This window comes from Silene latifolia, chromosome 1 (genome assembly GCF_048544455.1).
Source record: "Silene latifolia isolate original U9 population chromosome 1, ASM4854445v1, whole genome shotgun sequence".
In the NCBI taxonomy this organism is placed as follows: Eukaryota; Viridiplantae; Streptophyta; class Magnoliopsida; order Caryophyllales; family Caryophyllaceae; genus Silene; species Silene latifolia.
In genome coordinates, this window is record NC_133526.1 from 142,216,560 (window position 1) to 142,240,099 (window position 23,540).

General features: G+C 36.0%; 1 pseudogene; it reads left to right on the forward strand.

Annotated features, from left to right (window-relative positions):
- Window positions 1–17,486: 17,486 nt before the first annotated feature.
- On the forward strand, window positions 17,487–17,958 carry LOC141605582 (uncharacterized; annotated as a pseudogene).
- Window positions 17,959–23,540: the final 5,582 nt, after the last annotated feature.

A 23,540-nucleotide genomic window follows, 5' to 3' on the forward strand; every position in this document is an offset into this window, starting at 1 on the left:
CCATTACTTCTACACCCTTATGTATCAAGGTATATAATTAAAATAGGAATACTCATTGGTTATTTATATATACATTCCAATAATTTTTTTTTTTATTTTAAGAGATAAAGTTTCTATGAAAGAAAAGTTATCCTTTTAGATTAATATTTACAAATTCTGTTATTTTTTTTAGATCAATATTCCCAATAATTATTTTATTTTAAGAGATAAAGTTTCCATGAAACAAAAGTTATCTTTAAAGATTAATATTTACGAATTCTGTTATTTTTTTAGATCAATATTATTATTATTATAATTAGAGTGTTTCAAAAAACTTAGAGTCTCTAGAATTGCCTGAAAAAAGCCTCTTTTATATATATACTAGATTTAATGCCCGTGCGATGCACGGGCCTTTGTGTAAGTTTCTATAGAGTGTGCTTGTATATAAATAACGCTTTGATAATATATTAGCACAAACAATTTTTGTATGAATAAACCTCATGTCTAAAACCTAACTCGAGTAGTGTATATGAGATGAATACGCGGATATAAGTTTATTGTAAATCAGTAAACCTGGAGTTAAGTTCAATATAGGTTGATGGTTATAGGTGTTAATTCATTGTTTCAACCAAACATGAGTATAAGTTCTACTTTAAGCATTGCTACCCACACTATGTGTACTCCCCACACTATAACTCAGTGACATTGTCACCCATAACTGTAAACTTACTTGTAAGCGAGTCTTGCTCCATTACTGATAGTAATTGTACACTTCTACCCGTTTTTACTCATCCCTATTTTCTTTAAAATCGAACAAAATATAAAACCTTGCATGGTGTTCACGCACTATTTTAGTCCGGTATGCGTATAATTAGACAAAATATGATTGCTATGCATTACTTAGACAAATGAATAATGCTAACTAATAAGCAATACCCTTAAGAAAATCACTAAATCAACCATGAATCACTACACATTCTTAAGCCTTGTTAACATAGGACTTTCTTGTAGCGTTGCAACGGAGTACCTTTTCTTTGTATAATGTATAAATAAAGACCCTGCAAACACCACACGGTATGAAAGTAGCTTTGTGGATTGTCATTGTATTTATAGCTCGTCTTCGAATGTGAAACTGATGACGCTGTAATACTGATCAACAACAACATTGGACACTTCCTCTATTCCGGTCATTTATTTACCTATTATAGTTATGTGTGTCTCATTCATTTGTTTTTTATTTTTTTTATATAGGGATATTTTTGAAAGTTGATTTGATCATTCATGAAGTATAACTTATTGTCCACTTGTCACTCAATCACAATAACCACAAATGATCATTTTCTCTCTTTGATCCTTGTGCCAAAACCAATGGTAAAAAATTACCAGGACAAAGGGATCGAGTATACGATTAGTAGGATAAACAAAATAAACAAATAACATTGTTAGTGCAAGTTGAAGATTAGATTTTTATGAAGCTCTTTTATTTGTCTACCTCCTAAGTTCTTGTACGTAGCCATGTTGCCCATGTAGGGGAAATGATCTTCTCTCTCTTTTCTCTTTTTGTTATCTTCATACAATAATCACAACTTTAAAGGTTCTCTTCCGTTCAATTGTTGCGGCATGCCGGCATGTAGAGACTTACTTCTGTTGAAAAAAACAGATAAATGAAGGGAGTATAACATTAAACAAAGCATATTCGAGAATGGAATAACTATTTGACGACGAAAACAGCAATAGAGATTTAACCTCAAAAGAGTACCGAGTTATGAGAAAGTGGTAAATTATTTTGTTAGAGATTTTTTTGTCTATTAGTTTTATCAGAGACACTAATAAGAAAAATAAAAGATCAATTTGTTATCTTTCCAACCTTAAAAAAAAAAAAAGCATTGCAAGTTGCAGAATTATGAAATAAACATCATAAATCAAATACTCCGTAAAAAACATATTATAATTAGCATTAACAACTTATTTGTAATGGTATTCTAACACTACTTTCAAGAGGTCAAGACCCTCGAGAGGGCTTTTTTTTCGATTTTCGCGTATAATTTCATAGCTTTGACGTTGTTATATACTCCCTCCTATTTATAATAACTCTTCCCATTTTCTTTTTCATCTATTTATATAACTCTTTCCCTTTCCTTTTTTAGTAAGGTTTTATACTTATTTTAATCAAATCACCCCATAACAATATCCCACAATACCATACTTCATCTTATTTAATCAACTCACCCCACAACAATACTTATGTGCCACCCTGAAATAGAGAGAGTTATTATGAATAGGAGGGAGTTTGTTAGTATAATAGAATCCTACGTATACACGAAGAATTTCGATGAGGGCTTTATTTTTCGATTGTTGCCTTATAATCTCATAGCTTTGACGTTATTATATAAGTTAGTATAATAGAATCCTACGTACTATACACAAAGAATTTCGATAGTGTAGTTTTTGTAATCGCTATTAATACAATTTATCGTTATATAAGATAAATAGTTATGGTCAAGGAAGACTTACAAATGTAATATATTTAATTTGATGTTTTTGTGAGGAGGACATTCCTGAGTCCTCTTGCTTTAACTATCTCCTTCCTGGAAACACACAACCAAATACCAAATATCAAAAAACCAAATAACATTAATAATTGCTAATACAAAAGCTATCATAGAAGGTAAATAGCAAAAGAATCATATCACAGAGGAATACATAGCATATCACAAGGTACGGCGCCGTGGTGTATATATACTACACAGTTCGTTAGATTTACTTTCAGTAGAATTTTACCTTCAGTAGAATTATACCTTCCGTGAAACCCTATAAAAATAAGAAGAAAATAATAATAAAATAAACAACTGTATTTTTTTTCATATATATCTCTTAACGTGATTCCATGCTTTTTTTTTTAATTTTTTATCTGTTTTTTGTTATTGGTCGATAGTCATTCAGAAATATTGGACTCTCTGTAATCGCTCGAAAAAAACTTCCTTTAATAATATAGATAGATATATATTATCGACGATTTAAAGTAATATGTCAATGACAAATAGGAATTGGACTTTGAAACACTATTATACTGGAGTGATCTTTTTATTGGGTCTCGTCTGATGCTACGACAGTCATATACTCATATAGGAGAGTTGGCCATTCTTAAATTCGAATGGTTTTTTTTAGCATATTTCTCTATAGAACCAAAAATGTTGTTCGAGTCTTTCATATTTGATGATTTCAAATCTTGATTGAACAAACAACTCGGAAATCTCTGATAATACATACATTCCAATATTCAATTCCACTCCACCTTTAGATTTCAGCCAAGTTTTCTGTCGATTAATTTAATAATACTATACGGACCCTGTTTATTTTTGTCAATTTTATGGCACTTGTCCTTCTATTTTATTGGGGTTTTGTTTTCAGCTTTGTTAAGTTTATCTATTAATGTTAAAAGTTGATGTTTTCATTAGTAGTATTTATCATGAAACCAATTGCTTGAATTTTTGGGATTCGCAATATTATAATATCAGAATTATGGTAAGCAAATGACGACAAGTTCACAAATTCTTTTGATGACTGTCTTACATGCGACACTTTTGGTTACCATAAGTCCATAACTACTGCGACAAGTTAGTTTATTGATTTGAATTATAGAATTGCTGTAATTGGAAATTGGGAGGCTATGTTGCTTGAGTTTTTTGTCTCATAAGTCATACCTATGTTACTCGAACTCTTCTTATTCCTTCATATACTGAGGGTACCCCACAACCAACACTCAAACGGGAGTATGACACTTAAACACTTCATTTTTATGGTGGAATGTAAACACTTCATTTTAAACCCAAATATGCATATTTTTCAAAATAGTCGAGTTCAACACTTGAACACGCATCCCTATGAGGATAGTTGTAAACATTTGAGTAACACGGGCACCATGTCTAATTTCAGCATTGAACTGATGATGACCCCATTTTTCGTTGCTAGGAATTGAAGTAGTTGAATCAAATGTAGAGAGTTGAGAAACTAAGGGGCAATATTTAGTTTTTATCGTAGATATCAGATCATTCGTTTTCTAAATGTCTATATGGTTTATTTTATGAACCGGGGTAAGATTTGTTTTCAAATCTAATAGGAATCATATATTATATTAAAGTAGAAACCATCTGCCACATGTCATCGGCAGATGGCCTCTGCCACATGTTATCTTCAGCAAATTAAAGAAAAAAATAAATTTAAAATAATTAATTAATAACTTCTCAATTTCATGCACTCCTAATTAATTAATTAATTATATATCAAATTGATATACTTTCCATAAGCGTTAGCTATGATTTTTATAATTTTGGCAAAACGTAATTTACATACCATTTTGAATCCCAAATTGATATACTTTCCATTTTCGATGCTATATTCCTGTCTCATCATATAATATCATTTCTTAAATAATTGATATAAAGAGATTATTTCTTTCAATCTTGGAATCAACTGATCTTATCAAAGATAACATCCTTCCTCACAAATCTCTCCATTCACGGCAACAATCTCCCAAGATCAAGCAATCAACATATCCTCTCCTTTATTGCATTATTGCATATATTGTATTTGCTGCATTATTTCATCATACTTGCCAAAGTTCAATATCTTCGCAATTATTGATTTTCTTGTGCCGTACTCATGTAAATTCCTAAGTTTCGACGAAATACGTGAATAAGCATATATATGCACTGAAATCGATCATTAAATCAAAGTTTGGATTATTGCCCAAAAGTATTTTATCTGAGTCAAGGTGCCCTGTGTGTTCAGGTAAGTGTTCAGTAAAACGGTAATACAGTAAAAACAAAACGTGTACCACTAAAACTTTTGAGAGATGGTCTCTTATAAAGTTATTGAAAAACTATTTTTGTCGTATACATTTATGTATTTTTTTCGTACCCGTTTTATTATTAATTGTGATACACAGTTTCATAATTATCGTACCTATTTTGTTATATAATATAACCATTTTTATTACTACCTCATTTTATATAGTATTCGAACTCATTTTAATGCTTTTCGTACCATTTGTTCATCAATTTGTAGTTCTCTTAATAAGCTTATCGACAGACCGTCGTCTCAGAAACTTATTCAAAGTCTTCTATAAAACCGTGTACCATTAGTTACTTTACTTAATTACTCCCACTCTAATAATCACCACTAACTACCATAATTGGCTAACAGCCTAACAAGGACATCAAGGTACTTTAACAATAATAATTTTACAATGTTTTAATTTGATAAAAAAAAGGTGACAATTAATCAACTTCTTCATCATTTCTGTTCCTTTGTATGTTTTTTTAAAAAAACAATCATAAGGCTAATTGAAGGTATAGTGGTTGTCGATGAGTAGGAAAAGAACGCGCGATAATGGAACAAATTTTACTTCATTCATGAATTTACTCACGTTTTTTTGATAGTCTTAGAATTTGTGTTCACTAGAAATCTTTCATATTTAACTTGATCTCTCTTTGCCACATTGGAATCTCTTTTTTTCTAATAGGATTCAATATGCATTTTGAGAGATTTAAAAAAATTGTCTAAGGTTGCTTAGATTTTGTTTTACGTGGTTTTAATTATTGTTTCATAAAAACTGTAAATGACAACAACAAGATGTAATTGCACAAAAAAAAACTAAAAATGAGAGATGGAATATTAAACAACAAATTGACGAAGCTCGCCTCCAATGTCATGGCTCAAGTCTCCCAAGTTTGTTAATTTTAATATTTTCATCTATCTTTCAACATTTTATTTCCATATCACTTTACGCACTATATTTGTGTGTTTGATCTACACGATAGATTAAGATTTATAATTATATAAACACTTGGAATGTATGCGATGTAATATAGTACTCATTTTAAATGTATATAGTGCCAATGAAAGTTTACTTTAGACGTTAGGAATTTGTTGGTTTCGTTTATTATATCTACTGATTCGCATAGTTGCAAATATTGCAAAATATTTTCATGATATATCCGTTGTTCCTAAAAATACGGTAAAAGAAAAAAAGTTCAATCAAGTAAAATAATATCATATGAAAACCATTTTTTGTTGCTTTTAAGTTAGTATTTCTAAATATATACATCATTTGTCTCGATCATTTTTTGTTTTGTCTTTTATATTCTTTGCAATCGAGGAGTAGTTTAATCAAAGTTAAACAAATGACTGAACAGAAGGAGTAATTACATCCCTCTCATTCACCGAAAAAGCATTGTTTGATGAATACTCCCTCTGTCCCGGTCATTTGTTGTCCTTTTCTATATTGGGGTATTTCAGTCATTTGTTGTCCTTTCTATTTTAAGAATGAACTTGATGAGTAATTTGATCATTCTCATTCAATTTGTTTCACTTGTCATTTAGTTATTGACCCTCTCCTCTTTCCTTGGTCTTCGTGCCTAAACCAAAGGACAATATGTAACACCCCCATACTCCAAGTGCCTTACCAGGACCACTCAGGTATGAAGACATCACCATCTCGGTCGCCCGAGGTATGATAATCAAATAGACAAAACAGAAACAACGTTTATTATAAATGGTTTAATGAATAAATACAATCCTCAAAACCAAACCAAAGTACGATACAATATTCTCAAATGACTGTTCTAACTGAAAAGTAAATAAACTAAGGCTACAGCGGAAGACTCCTATCGTCATGTCGTGGCATCCCAGCTATCCCAGTACTCATCTCAATACCTGCTCAATAGCTGCTCACCATCCCCGAATGGATCACCGCAGGTTTACAAAACAACACCGGGGTCAGTACTAATCACACAATCAATATAGATAACAATAATAAGATAAACAGACAGCTGAACTGTCACACACACACACACGCACCACCAACTCCCATCATCTCAATACTGACTGTCCACTGGACCAGCCCTGCCAGTGGGGGACCGCAGCCGTTCCCACCTAAGCCCCGCTCATCGTACGAGCGATAACCTTGTCCCATTAATGTGCACATCCCCTTCCGTGGCGGGTTCCACGAAGGGCGAAACTAGGGCGTGAAGTCACTCCCGCAAGTGACCCCACTCAGCCGAGAACGCATCTCGAGAACCATCAACAGCAATCACAACCACAAACACAACACAATCATCCTATCAACCAACTAACTACAGCACATCACCAATATCCCATTATGGGACTAATACTGAGTAGGAAATCCTACCTGGAAAGCACAACAAGCAGACGGTATCTACAGCTGTATCAAAACGCCTCTTCTACGAATCCTCCTCCTAACACATCACACATAAAGACTACACATCACATACTACTCACAAAAACCCCCAATCCCTAAATTAGGGTTTAACCAAACTTAGCAAAACGTTATAAAAATTATATTAAAAGCTTACCCTCGACGCAAGGAACTCAACGATACGAACTACGACACGAACTGACCGTCTGAACTCCGGGAATTGCTAAGAATGCGATTAGGAAGATGAAGTGGCTGCTTTCTCTCTTAAACAGGGTTTTAGGTTTTGTAAAAGTGATTTAAAACAATGACGATTATGTTTAAATACCTTAATCGCATAATTAACAAAACCCGAGAAAAATTCCCGTAAAACCGGACACTCGATCGAGTACCCAAGGTACTCGATCGAGTACCCCTTTACTCGATCGAGTACCCTACTCTACTCGATCGAGTACCCAACAGTCGAAACTATTTTATTTCGCAACTTACCCTTACTCGACAGAGTAAGGGCTACTCGATAGAGTACCCCAAGACTTATAAATACGGAGTATTACAGTCTTCCCTCCTTAAAAGGAATTTCGTCCCCGAAGTTCAAACCCCTACTAAACAAAGGTACTCCCCTAACATTCCCGACTCAGCAACCGAACAGAAAACATGATACTAACCCAACTTATCCCGACAAACATCCCGACACAACATATGAAAGGTGTACAAAACTCTTAAAAACTGCTCGCGATCATCTCCTACCCCCCTAAAAGAAACAAGGTTACGTCCTCGTAACCATACATACCTGATCAAAAAGAAAAGGGTAACGCTCTTTCATGATATCCTCTGCCTCCCATGTAGCTTCCTCAGTCTCGTGGTTAGACCAAAGGATCTTAAGCAAAACTGTCTCACCACTCCTGGTCTTTCTAACCTTTCGGTCTAGAATCTGCTTAGGCACCTCAAGATATGATAAGGACTCATCTAGCTCTAAGCTCTCTTCCTCCAACACATGTGACGGGTCGCTCACATACTTCCGCAGCTGCGATACATGAAACACATTATGCACTCTCTCTAACGCAGCTGGTAAAGCCAAACGATAAGCAACTTCCCCAACTCGCTCTAAGATCTCATAAGGCCCTATAAACTTCTGACTTAGCTTGCCTTTCTTCCCAAATCTCATAACTCCACGCATCGGAGACACTTTCAGAAGAACCTTGTCCCCAACTTGAAACTCTATGTCCCGACGATGTAGATCTGCATAACTCTTTTGTCGGTCCTGGGCTGCTCTCATCCGTTCCCTGATTATCTTAATCTGTTCCACCATCTCATGCACCATCTCTGGTCCTAAAACCACAGCCTCAGCACTATCGTCCCAACAGATTGGACTCCTACATCTCCTCCCATACAAAGCCTCAAACGGTGCCATACCAATACTGTTGTTGTAAGAAAATTCTATCAGGTCCAACCTCTGCTCCCATCTACCACCAAAATCCATCACACAAGCTCGCAACATATCCTCAAGAGTCTTGATTGTTCTCTCGATCTGCCTGTCCTGTCGCGGATGAAATGTCGTACTCATCTTCAAAGTCGTTCCCAACGATTCCTGCAACTCCTTCCAAAACCTCGATATAAACCTCGCATCTCTGTCAGACACTATGTCCTTAGGGACTCCATGTAACTTAAGCACGTTCTTTCGATAGGCCATAGCCAATTGTGCCTTAGTCCATGTATCTTTCATTGGAACAAAGTGAGCTGACTTGGTCAGACGATCCACTATCACCCAAATCATGTTGTTACCTTGTTGACTCTTAGGCAAACCCACAATGAAATCCATGGAAATGGATTTCCACTTCCACTCAGGCACCTCTAAAGACTGAATCTTACCTTGTGGTCTTCTCTGTTCCCCTTTAACTCTTTGGCATGTCAAACAACGGGACACAAACTCAGCTGTCTCTTTCTTCATCCCAGGCCACCAAAACGTTTTCTTCAAATCCTTGTATAGCTTGTCTCCACCTGGATGAACTGAATATGGTGTACAATGCGCTTCTGTCATGATCGTCTTTTTCAACTCCTCATCATTAGGAACACACCACCTACCATCAAACCTCAAACTACCATCTGTATGAATAGAAAATCGGGACACTGTCCCTTTCTCTACTCCAGCTCTCCACTCCACTATCTTAGGATCCAAAGCCTGTTTATCCCGAATATCATCATAAAACTCAAGTCGTCTTTGTCATATCGCCCATGGCATCTCCTTTCTGCATCATATGTATCCCAAAGCTCGCTACCTCATCTCTCAGCCTCATCAAAGATAGAGCTGTACACAAGGAATGTACACTCTTCCTACTCAAAGCATCAGCTACAATGTTGGCCTTCCCTTCATGGTAGATAATCTCCATGTCGTAATCGCCAATCAGCTCCATCCACCTCCTCTGTCTCATGTTCAACTCCTTCTGCGTGAAGATGTACTTAAGACTCTTGTGATCAGAGAATACCTTAAAGATTGCTCCATAAAGGTAATGCCTCCAAATCTTGAGAGCAAACACCACTCCACCCAACTCCAGATCATGAGTAGGGTAGTTCTCCTCATAAGGCTTCAACTGCCTAGAAGCATAGGCAATCACTTTACCATTCTGCATCAACACACATCCCAACCCATTCTTCGAAGCATCCGTATAAACCTCAAAATTCTCGCTCCCTTCAGGCAATGCGAGGACAGGAGCTGTGGTCAAACGCTCCTTTAATGTTTGGAACGCCGTCTCACAACTCTCATCCCAACGAAACATGTTCTCTTTCCTCATCAACGCTGTCATCGGTCTAGCTATCTTGGAGAAATCTTTCACGAACCGTCTGTAGTATCCAGCTAAACCCAAGAAACTTCTAACCTCAGCAACATTCTTCGGTGCTTCCCACTTTGTCACTGCCTCAATCTTCGCCGGATCCACAGCTACCCCATCTTTAGAGATTACATGCCCCAGAAAAGCAACTTTCTCTAACCAGAACTCACACTTGGACAGCTTAGCATACAACTCATGATCCCTCAAAGTCTGCAACACGATCCTCAGATGCTCCTCATGCTCCTCCTTAGTCTTAGAGTAGACCAAGATATCATCGATAAACACTACTACAAACTGATCCAAGAACTGTCTGAAGATTCTATTCATCAAATCCATAAACACTGCCGGCGCATTAGACAACCCAAACGGCATCACCACATACTCATAGTGGCCATACCTTGACGTGAAAGTTGTCTTTGGTATGTCCACCTCTCTAATCTTCACCTGATGGTACCCCGACCTCAAATCAATCTTAGAAAAGACTGTTGCACCGCTCAACTGATCAAACAGGTCATCTATCCTTGGCAAAGGATACTTGTTCTTTATCGTCACACGGTTCACTCTCCTGTAATCTATGCATAGCCTCAAACTCCCATCTTTCTTCTTCACGAACAATCGGTGCTCCCCAAGGCGATACACTTGGTCTAATGTATCCCTTCTCTATCAAATCATCCAACTGCTTCCTAAGCTCCTCCATCTCCTTAGGACCCATACGGTACGGTGCCTTAGAGATTGGCCCCGTCCCTGGCTTCAACTCTACGGTGAAATCTATCTCCCTCTTCGGTGGCAATCCCGGAATCTCCTCTGGAAAAACATCTGCAAACTCTCCCACCACTGGTATCTCATCAACTGTCGGACTCTCTATCCGGTCATCTCTCACATGACACAAGATCAACGGACATCCCTTCCTCAGATAAGACTTCAAGGTAACAGCTGCAATCAACTTAACTTTGGGTTTGACTAGGAACCCACGGTAAGACACACTAACACCCTTTGGACCTCTTAAGGACACTTTCTTTTGATGACAGTCTATCTTAGCTTTATACTTTCCTAACCAATCCATCCCAACTATCATCTCAAAGCCATTAAAAGGAAACTCTAGCAAGTCTACAGGGAAATCGACTTGCCCAACTATCAAAGATACATCTCTAAACAACCTCCCACACGATACAGACTCACCCGAAGGTATGAAAACTTGCTCACTAACAGACTCATATACTCTCAAACCCAACTGTTTTACATGACTCGAAGACACAAACGACTGAGAAGCCCCCGAATCAAACAAAACAAACGTAGGAATACCATTAACAAGGAATGTACCGGTGATAACGTGCGCATCTTCCTCACCGCCTTCTTCTCCATCATGAACAACTTGCCACATCGGTCTTCCGCCCACCTCCCCGACAAGATCTTGGGACGACGCGGTCGGCTTAGCACCCGACCCTTGATTGTTGTTGTTGTTTGTCGGTGTCTTCGATAAAATTACCGCCGTTGCGGTTGCCTCCACTCTGTAGCTCGACTTCCCGGTTTGGCCATGATCCAGCCCGGTCCGCATGCTCGCGAAGCTCGTGCGGTCTCTCGAAAAGCTCCGGTGCGCTCGTTCACTCATGTCTCTTGTGGCCTACGCCACCACAACCAAAGCAGTCACTCCCCAACTATTACTCACACTCCCCGCCACGCCCAAAGGAAGCCCCAAGATCAACCCCGACCGGAAGAAAATCCCTTAGACTGATTGTGGTTGCCTTTCTTGTGATTCGATTGGCCACCACCCTCGCTCTTAGACTTCCTCTTCTCACCACCAGACCTCTCCTGAGCCATCTCCACCAGCCTCTCAGCTCTTTCAGCCCTCTCATAAGCTTCCTTAACATCGGTAAGGATTCCCACGGGTAACTTATCCATAATCGTGGTAGTCAACCCTCTCTCAAACCTCAATGCCGGGTTCTCCTCACTCAAACCCATATCTTCAAAGATACCGGACTTCTCATTGAACTGTCTGTAGTACTCAGCTACCGACATCTCAGCGGTCATCTTAAACTTATCAAACTCTTCCCTCAACTTACTCCTTACATGCTCCGGTACGAACTCCTTCCTCACAGCCCTACGAAACTCCTCCCAAGGTATAGCAGGTAAGCCTTGGTTGGTGTATATCTCCTTAGCACTCACCTTCACCGAATCCCACCACTTGCCTGCTTTGCCTCCCTCGGATAGAACGCACTGTTCCACTCTCATCTCATCAGGACAATGAACCAAGTCTAAGATGTTCTCCATCTCTCTCAGCCAACTATCAAGCAGATTAGGCTCCCCAACTCCCTTGTACTCTTTCGGGTTAAACCTCGCAATATAGAGGCTGATTTTTGAATGATCAACCTCCTTCTCCTTACTCTTATCCTTGTCCTCATTCACTCTCTTCAGGGTCTCAGTAAGAGCGTCCTGGTGCTCTAACATCTTAACGATGTCACCCACGGTCATAAGCTCAGCTCTCGCGTACAAAGCAGTTCTCTTGGGCGGCATCTTGAAGCTATATAAGAAAGGGTAAACATAAACACACGTACTAAACCCCAAAACACGAAATCACGATGCCCAGAACCCACTCGATCGAGTTCCCAATCACACTCGATCGAGTAACGGGCTACTCGATCGAGTGCCCCCACGTACTCGATCAAGTACCCAAACTCCAGAACCAAACAGACCTTCTGATCTCTTACCTACTCGATCGAGTATCTAGGCTACTCGATCGAGTGACCCACTACTCGATCGAGTACCCCTAGTTACTCGATCGAGTGCCCCAAAACCCGATTCTGGACTCAAAATCGCCAAAAACCCACCCGATCGAGTCAGTCTCACTCGATCGAGTACCACTAATTCGTAAAAGCTACCCGCATGTTACGTCATATACTAACATGCTAACTTTATAAATCACATTATATCATAACAATCATGCTATTAATTGCCACGTTGTAAAACATTCAACATGCTATCATTTCATCAACAATTTCAATATATATAACATCACTTTTCTTTCATCTCCTCAACTTCCAATTCGAACATCCAACAATCAACACATCCACCACATTGGTAAACAAGTTAACCAAACACACATACGACAAACACTTCCCCCCTGTGACCGGTTCAAAGTAGTAGGGCGACCCCCGCGACTTTAAGACGTCTCCCAAGCCTTTGCACTAGCTCCTACAACTTTTACCCCGGGTTCATTTTAATTGACTCCCTATGTTCATTAAGTTCATTGGTTACAGGTTTCAGGATCGTCGCTCTGATACCATTTGTAACACCCCCATACTCCAAGTGCCTTACCAGGACCACTCAGGTATGAAGACATCACCATCTCGGTCGCCCGAGGTATGATAATCAAATAGACAAAACAGAAACAACGTTTATTATAAATGGTTTAATGAATAAATACAATCCTCAAAACCAAACCAAAGTACGATACAATATTCTCAAATGACTGTTCTAACTGAAAAGTAAATAAACTAAGGCTACAGCGGAAGACTCCTATCGTCATGTCGTGGCATCCCAGCTATCCCAGTACTCATCTCAATACCTGCTCAATATCTGCTCACCATCCCCGAATGGATCACCGCAGGTTTACAAAACAACACCGGGGTCAGTACTAATCACACAATCAATATAGATAACAATAATAAGATAAACAGACAGCTGAACTGTCACACACACACACACGCACCACCAACTCCCATCATCTCAATACTGACTGTCCACTGGACCAGCCCTGCTAGTGGGGGACCGCAGCCGTTCCCACCTAAGCCCCGCTCATCGTACGAGCGATAACCCTGTCCCATTAATGTGCACATCCCCTTCCGTGGCGGGTTCCACGAAGGGCGAAACTAAGGCGTGAAGTCACTCCCGCAAGTGACCCCACTCAGCCGAGAACGCATCTCGAGAACCATCAACAGCAATCACAACCACAAACACAACACAATCATCCTATCAACCAACTAACTACAGCACATCACCAATATCCCATTATGGGACTAATACTGAGTAGGAAATCCTACCTGGAAAGCACAACAAGCAGACGGTATCTACAGCTGTATCAAAACGCCTCTTCTACGAATCCTCCTCCTAACACATCACACATAAAGACTACACATCACATACTACTCACAAAAACCCCCAATCCCTAAATTAGGGTTTAACCAAACTTAGCAAAACATTATAAAAATTATATTAAAAGCTTACCCTTGACGCAAGGAACTCAACGATACGAACTACGACACGAACTGACCGTCTGAACTCCGGGAATTGCTAAGAATGCGATTAGGAAGATGAAGTGGCTGCTTTCTCTCTTAAACAGGGTTTTAGGTTTTGTAAAAGTGATTTAAAACAATGACGATTATGTTTAAATACCTTAATCGCATAATTAACAAAACCCGAGAAAAACTCCCCGTAAAACCGGACACTCGATCGAGTACCCAAGGTACTCGATCGAGTACCCCCTTACTCGATCGAGTACCCCAGCTACTCGATCGAGTACCCAACAGGTCAGAAACTATTTTATTTCGCAACTTACCCTTACTCGACAGAGTAAGGGCTACTCGATAGAGTACCCCAAGACTTATAAATACGGAGTATTACACAATAATTGACCGGGACGAAAGGAGTATACGTGAGTAGTATTTTATTCAAACATAGCTTTTCCAAAAAAATAAGGAGGGAGTAATTATTAATTTGGTTGCTAACTATTTGAAAGGTTAGATAATATAGTTGGAAAATTAGGGAAATACAGAAATTTGCTCCTACTAGACGATGAACTTAACATGACATTAAGGAAATACAGAAATTAGCTCTTGTTATTAACGATTAAGGAAATGCTTTCATTTTTAGTTCAATATAGGAAAAGATAGTTTCTATAATTCATGTATCTCATCCCAACTTATAAACGGAGTATAATCTATTAATCTTACCAATCATAATCATCCAACGCTGAAGATGACACTTTAAAAATAACCTTATAATTTCCATGATAGTTGATTAGTTTGATTAAATTTTGTTTTTGATGATCATGGTTTAAGAGGTACGTTATAACATAATTTTTTCATGTAAGTGCAATGTATTCTACAATTTCACTAAGTTTATACTATTATGAATGCAGTCATAAATTTTGATTAAATATCTAAATTAAAGTGCGACATTTAACGAAAGAAGTGGAAGACAATATTTCATTACCTTGAAACAATTTTAGAATTTTAGAAAAGAAATCGAAACAAATATAAATTAGCTAAATTTCTCAAGTAATTCCATGACTAAATAAATTAAACAAAAGAAACGAAATAAAAAAAATTAATATTTGGCGATTTAAAAGGCAAATTAATGGCCAGTGTTAATGGTACGTGGGAGGTCGAGATATGGGAGGGGTTGTGATGGGTGGATAATGATGAGATGGGGAGTCGCATAAGGTTACAAGAAGGGTTAAGGGTCATGCAAAGGGTAAGGCTGGGATGATGGTTATCCTGAAGATATGGTGGGGGCCGTGTTAGCGGTCGGTAAAGAAGGGGTAGTAAGGTAGTTGAAGGATGTAGGTATGGATTGCAAGGTGGTGGTTAGTTGGGGGTGAGGCTCAGATACGGGTTAGACTAGAGAGGGACATCGTGGTCCGAGGTGTTGGGTAAGTGATGGAGAACGCTGCTTCCACACGTTCATGCAATGGTGGGTGGAAGAGAAAGTGGAAAAGATCATATATAGAGAATTGAGAGGAGAACAAACAAGAGGGGTAATATGATACACATCATTATGTAAATAAACAGGTTATGAAATCTACATTAATTTTATATGCACTTTTCAAATTTTACTTCTTATAAGTTAAAAAGTCGAGGAAAAAAAGCAGAAGATTTCGAATAAAATTAAGCAACATAAACTTATAAAAAATATATGAGTAGACAAAGTAAAATTTTCTAAAATTTAGTAACTACTAAACAAAAAAAAACATAAGTTCTTGCTTTTAATAACTCTTTGCGTTACCACCTGTGCAGCGCACGGGTTCCAAAACTAGTAAATATAATAATTGAGACTCAATAATCACTTTAGGATTATCACCTAAGGATTTTGATTGAGATGGTTTATCTATCACGTTGGCTCTGATACCATGACAAATCTCAATAACTCACGAAGTGGAAATTCAGCACATGATATGAGGGGGTTTGTGCACTAACCACTCTTCGAGCCCAATTGACACTCGAGTGAGGGGGTGTAATAGGAATAAATATAATAGTTGCACCTCAACCATCACTTTAGAGTTTTGGTTGAGATGGTTCATCCATCAAAATCCTCATAAATGTTTTGTTTAAAGTTGAGGATTTTCTCTTGAACAAACAATTTTCCTCGTAAATCCTCGATTTTCTTGCCGGGTCGGGCCGGGCCGCCCACCGGCCCGCGGCCCTTTATACCAACTCTAAGAATCGCAATGTTAGGTTGAATTAGGAATACAATGAAAAAATGGAATTGCTAGATTAGGAATGTGGTTTAATGATGAGCAATTCTATTGGATTGATCAATGTACTTTCACGAATAGTGGAATGCTTGTTCATTGTGAAATTGGTGAACAAAAGTAAAACAATTAGTCTTGCTGAAGATGGGTCGGAGTAAGTGACGGATAATGACACTCACAAAACGGATAGGAGGGATAAGGTGGGAGCACCCCCATATGCTTCCCTCTCTCCTTTATTTGGGTCATTTGTGAGGGAAAATGGTATCCGTCACTCTAGAGTGACAGATACGTGCCGTCACAAATAAGATTTTGTGAAAGTAAAACTCACTTACAACTATATTTAGACACCTTTCTCTACGATACCTTTAGTTGTATAATAAGCATATAAGTATTGTATAACCACACTATACATTTATCCCAACTTATTTGTAATTTTTCTGAAAACTTTTTTCAAGTTTATGTTTTTTATGTTTAGGTGGGTGAGTTCAAATACTTTACAATATAACTCAAATTTTTTAAAACAAAACTCGAAAACTTTAGTACAGAACTTGGTGGTATAGTAGTATAGTCTATTAATTGTGTAGACACCTTTCTCCTTTTCTCAATCTCTTGAAAAAGGAACATTGAATAAATTAGAAGGCTAGGAAAGTAAGAGAAATAGAGTAGCTTCTTGGTGTACGAGAATTTTGGTTGGTATTTGTCATGGATTGTTATGTACAAGATTGTCTAGTAAAGTTTTAACAATTGATGTAGTAGAGAGCTAGGTTTAAGGTATGTTTGGATTGGTGGGGGGGGGGGGGGGGGGGGTGGACTTGAAATGAAACAAGGGAAGAGACTTGGAGGCAGGAGAATTACTCCGTTTCGTTTAGCAAAATGGAGATGTGGGACTTGGAGGGGGAGTCCCTCCATTTCTCTTCTCCAAGGAATTTAATCCCCTAACAAAGGAAAATTTGGAGGGAAAATTATCTTCTCCATTTACCGTCTCCTTCTCTTCCCTCCCCTTTCCCTTCTCTCATTCTCCCTCCTATGTCTGTCTTTCCTCTTATTTTCTATCCAAACAAGGCCTTATTGTAATTGACAAAATATCACTCATCAAATAGTTTAATATGTAAGCACATTACAAGTGAAGGTTAAGAGTCCTATGCTCATTCTTCACCACACAAAACATGTCTGATGGACGAGACGTCAAAGTAAAATACGGAAACTATATTATGATTGTAGTGCATTAAAAGTTGCTGCTATGCAGTTATGGGTCTGTGGACGTTACTTGAAGGCTAGCAAATGCGCTAGCAATTCTAAACGAGGATCGTTTTCTGGCTCCAAGAGGGTGGAGCTTTGCCGAATTTTCAGTTGGGCGGACAAAGAAATTGAAAGGGCAGGTTATAGGTCTTATCTATGCCATTCAGTATATGAGAGTACCATTAATTCTTCTTAATGGCGTCAGTATCATTTTGAAGCTTGTTTCTGGATAACTAATCCACCAGACCTTGCCATTTTAGCCCACGGTTCTCTAGTCCTTTTTGTACAACATAGTCGCTACTTTATGCGCTTGTTTTTGGGGCTAAAGTTTTGATGATGTTTTTGTTGATGGTATGGGTTTGCTCTGTTCGACTGACTGGCTATGTTGTACTCCAGAATGCAAAGTTGGGACAGCAGCTCAATTGCTCAAAAGTCGAGACTTAGAAAATCGCAAGTTGTCTTGATAATATAGTTGCAGTTAGCTTTTGAGGATCCTTCGTTTGATTTATGTGATAAAATTTATCTCTGACTGATTTCAAAGATCGTTCACAAATTACTTTTACCCTTTGAAAAAACACGCTGCAAACCATCAATGAACTACTCTTGAGTCTTGACTATATAACTGATAAACTAATCCCACGAATAAATGAAAAAACCCCGAAATAAGGGACGGAAAAAAACGATTCTCATCAAAAGGGAGACTTTTATTGAATAGAAGATAGATATCCATACTATTGATTGAAATTTGAAACAATTTTGGGCTTATCATCGATCGATTGATAATTAATAAAAGCCTAATCAATAAAAGCCTCTTATATAAGATGATGAAGGTTAGGGTTTTTGTAGAGAGGATTTTTTGAGAGAGCGCGTACATGTATTGTTTTGGTGTTCCATTTGTTTTGGTGTTCCATTTGATTACTTAGACTAGTCTTAAACCCGTGCAAATTGCACGGGTTGCTATTTCATATTTTGTTATTATCAGGTAATTTAAAAGAGTAGCGTTTTAAGTTTCATGTAAAAGTTACGTTTAAGATTTTTGAATTGTATTATAATTTCATTTGGCAAGTTGTACATGATGGACGTATGTGAAATATGGTAATATTAACAATACTATTATATTCGAAATAATCAAAACATAAACCTTCTTCTGCATCAACCCGACTTATTTAAGATGACACTACTTTGCCTCGTTCCTAAACCCGACTTATATTTAAGACGACAGTAAATTATACTTATAAAAATCAACTCAATAACTGAAATGGGCGGAATAAATACGAAAAGTTAGATATGGTTAGGTAACATGTAAGATCCAATAACGAAATACGATTTTTGCATGTAGAATCTTTGTGTTCTTCTAATTACTACATGTTCGATTAATTGTTATTATCTCCAAAATTAAAAGTTATACCATGTTATATATTCATATAATATACTTGTTATATAAATAATTTAAAACATATACAGAGTTTAACATATTATACAAATGTTAAAATATTTGTTCTATATGTCGTTAAATTTCACTAAATTTATTTGGTAGAAAAAGTTGTAACAACATGATAAGATAAGCCCCTTCAATTCATAATATAGGCTTATCTATTCTAAAAATTTATAAACCTAATGCTTGACCCACTAAATAATATACACAAAAACGGGATTTGATATGTTAATTCTATTTTTTCTAATATAAGCTAGAGTACTCTATGGTGTATATAGTTATATACATTTACATTTCAATATATTTACATTCATATGTCATAATATGGGATTGATCCAATATATAAAAATTATGAATGTATCACAATTCACAACTATACAGGTCGAGTTTAACCCGATCTCACCAACCCGTGTTTTTAGAATTAAAGACTCGTTAATCTTGTCTCGCAACCTGGTTGACCCGACCCGTTTTTTTAAAGATCAAATATTATTAATATACAAATTCAAGCTCCCTCCATCTTTCTATTTTCTTCTTATTTGCTTTTTTCACAATCTTCAAAGTGGAACTTTTGACTGTAATTTTCCTACATATAAATGTTACTCTCTTTTTTTTTTTTTTTTATCGAAAGTAATATTTTGTGAAAGATAAAAAATATGATTTAATGATAAAAAAAATGATAATATGACGGATCAATTAATAATACAAATAAGACAGAAACAAAATATATAGAAAAAAGCATATGGTTTTTGGTAAATAATGTTAAGACGAATACTTGAAAGAGACTAATTGTTATTAAAATAAGAGTGTCTCAAACCGCAATTCTCTTTAATTAAAACGTTATAATTATACTTTTACCCCTTGACTTTTTCAAAATAAAAATAAGACACAAATGTAGAAGGAGTAAAAATCCACCATGGTAAATAATCAAGATTTGGGCCGAACCATGTGCGGTATGCCCATTGTAAACCCTATACACCCGTCATCAACATATACTATAAAAACCAAATGTAAGCTATCTACCAGTCTACCACACATGACTTACCTCCCCTCACAGTCTTCGCCTCACCCTGTCCACTTGTATTCTCCGGTATATATTACTACCCAATTCACCTTGTCGCCTCTCACTGACTCACTCCATCCTCATCATTCTCTCCTCTCCAAATTTACTAAGTTTACTATTACATTTACCCCTCGTATTTTAGTATTTAAAGCTTTGTTTATTATCTAGTTTAGTATTTTTGCTGTTGGTTTAAAAACAGTCCAGATCTAATAGTTTTTGTAAGTATATATTTCTATTCTCAAGTTTACCTCATTCAATATTTTCTTGTTTAGCAAAAAAAAAAAAAAAATCCGCAAAAGTTCTCTTAAAAGCCAATTAAACCAATTCCAAAAAAAAATATTGGTTATCATTTGTGTGGGTATGGTGTAGTAACAATTAATTAATTAGAAAGATTAATTTGATGAATTAGTTTTATCAGATTCTTATTCCTGTCCGTTGTGGGATTATTTTCTCCCGTATATAACTTGGGCAGAGTTCATCCCAAAAAATCAGAAAACTATTGTAATTAACACTTGTATGTCAGTAATTTTTAATTATTTCAGATTATGTAGTGAAATTAGAAATTTGTCTGATTAATTAGCTTAATCAGATAATTTGTCTGATTAATTTATCAAATTAATTGTTATTGTAAATTATTCTGCTTTTTTGTTGCATGAACAGATCTATTACTTCCGATGTCAGGTATAATTCCTTATATGGAATTATGGAATCAAGAAATTATATAATTAGTCATATAAAATTGATACTAATATTCCAGTTACTTTGGACAAAGCATATTTATAATTAATTAATTAAATCAATGATAAAATTTGTAAATTATAATTCAGTTATTTAATGAATATGACCATCTCACATACGTCAAACAAATTAATTCTGCAAGGTGAACAATGAAAAGTGGTGCAATTAATTCCAAAATGGAACGTGGGCCGATAAATCAGGAAGGAAAAAACTGCCTTTGACAAATTGACTTTTAACCACAGAGCGCCACGTAGGCTCTGTGGTTGTTCTTTTAATAAATAAGATTTCTTTATATGGACCATCTTTAATCAACTAATTGACCAAACTACTCATGTTCTCACTCTTTGGTAATCACGACACTAATGTTGTGGGCCGTAAATAAGGGTATTTTGGTAATCCAACTTATGAACAATTATATACCCCACTTGTTTACACATTCTATTTTTTTTTTAAGGAAAAGATCAATTAATCAATCAATACATCAATCAATCAATACATATATATAAAGCAGAAACTTTTCAAGCGATATTAGAGAGTCCAATTTTTTTAGAAATCCTAACAAGAGTAGATTTAGAAACAAATATAATAAAATTATCCTAATAAAAGTAGATTTCTTAACATTTTAATAAAGTTATCCTAATAAAAGTAGATTAAATTTATTTTAATAAGATTATTCTAATATAAGTAGGTGATACTCAAAATAGACAAGGTAACTAATTATATGGCATATTAAATATAATATAAACATTATTCATATACTATATCGAGTTAATTAGATTTTACTCCCTTTTGAAATTCACATTTTTAAAATTACCCCCTTTTGAAATTTTTGCTAAAATTACTCTCAAGTTGCATGTTTTTTCTAAAATTACTTCAAAACTCCAATTTTTGAACTTATTCCGTTTGTGTCTTAGCCAATTTATACTTTGAAATGTATAACTATGTAGACAAATGGAGGGAGAGTTCAAAAACAGAGAAAATAAGTCACTTAAATTAAAGTTTTGAAGCAATTTTAGGAAAAAAAAATGCAACTTAAGGGAGTAATTTTAGCAAAAAAATTCAAAAGGGAGTAATTTTTAAAATGTGGATTTCAAAAGGAGTAAAATATAACTATACTATATCTTAAATTTACTTTGTCATACTAACTGAAAAGTTAACTGAAACCTAAAATTGTAGCTTAAAAGGTAACTAAAATTAAGAGATGATAATTTAATTGATTAAGCCAAAAATGTTTGGCAAACTAACTAAAACGTAGCTCTTTTTTTGGTAAAATGATATAAAAGAACATAATAAGTTCTCTATATTTAATATTATAAATTGAATGAATAAAAAAAACAGGTAACTTATTTCTCACATGCTACTCTTATTTTGGTAAATAATTTATCTATCAAATATTTACAAAAAAAATTAAGATAAATGAAATTTTGTTCAAAAGCTAATTTCAATTTCTTTAAAATAAAGCCTAAATATGAGATTTTTCATGATCTCCCGACCTTCCTCATATCTAAATTACTTCTTGATGTTTTTTTTTTGCCAATGTTTACTTATTTTTGACCCTATTGTTAGTAGTTGATCTCAAGTTCTGTTTTTAATTTTATAATCTCCATTATAGCTATTTATTCAGAATAAATATTAGCAATTAGGCATTGTAACACAAGGTATATATATACTACAAAATCATGAAGAACAGAATAAATAAGTAATTGGTTCAAAATAAATGTTAGCTTTCTACATAAGAAAAAAAATTATTGTTAGCTCTACAATAAGAAAAAAAACAAATTAATTTGATCAAAAAGGAAAATCTATCACAAGTGTCCAACTATATTGCATCACTAATGTGACACCCTCATTTATTGCGGAAAAGAAAACACGTAATTCTACAGAAAAACTGACAAGATATGTTTGTAATAGGTTCAAATGGGTAAAAACCTGTAATTTTTAAAACCTGAACCTGTTATAAAGATATCCAAAAGGGAAGGTGTCAAACATGCAAGGTCCAAAATAAATCTCAAGAATGAAATATCGCTAAAGTCGCGAAAAGAAAGTTATACAAACCAAATATGAGAAAGGGAGACATATGTCCCTAAAATGTATGTGACATAAAAAGGGTTTAAGGGTCACAATGAAATAAAACCAGTCTAGGTCCCAAGGTTACTTTGCTCGCTAGCTCGTCCATGTACCCCATATATGCATCACCTACCTGTCATTCGCATTTTATACAAATACGAAAGCCACAGTCAGTGGGGAGTAACTCCGAGTTCTCCCAGCCACGAAATGTCATAATTAATATAACATGTAAACATAAGAATATGAATACGAATCACACATAGCCTTAGCATATAGATGCTAGACAATCGTGCTTATCATGTGAACTACAATATAACAACACATAGTCCTAGCCAGTGAATACTAGACCGACTCATACTACACTATCATGTGAATCACATAACATCCAGGAATCCAAACTCTATCAACCATAGCCGGCTTGCATCTCACCTTCTATGATTCATAGAATCATCAAACAAGAAAGGGCAATATATCAAAGACAGGCATAAGTTCTTAGTACGGTCAATAGTCACTTT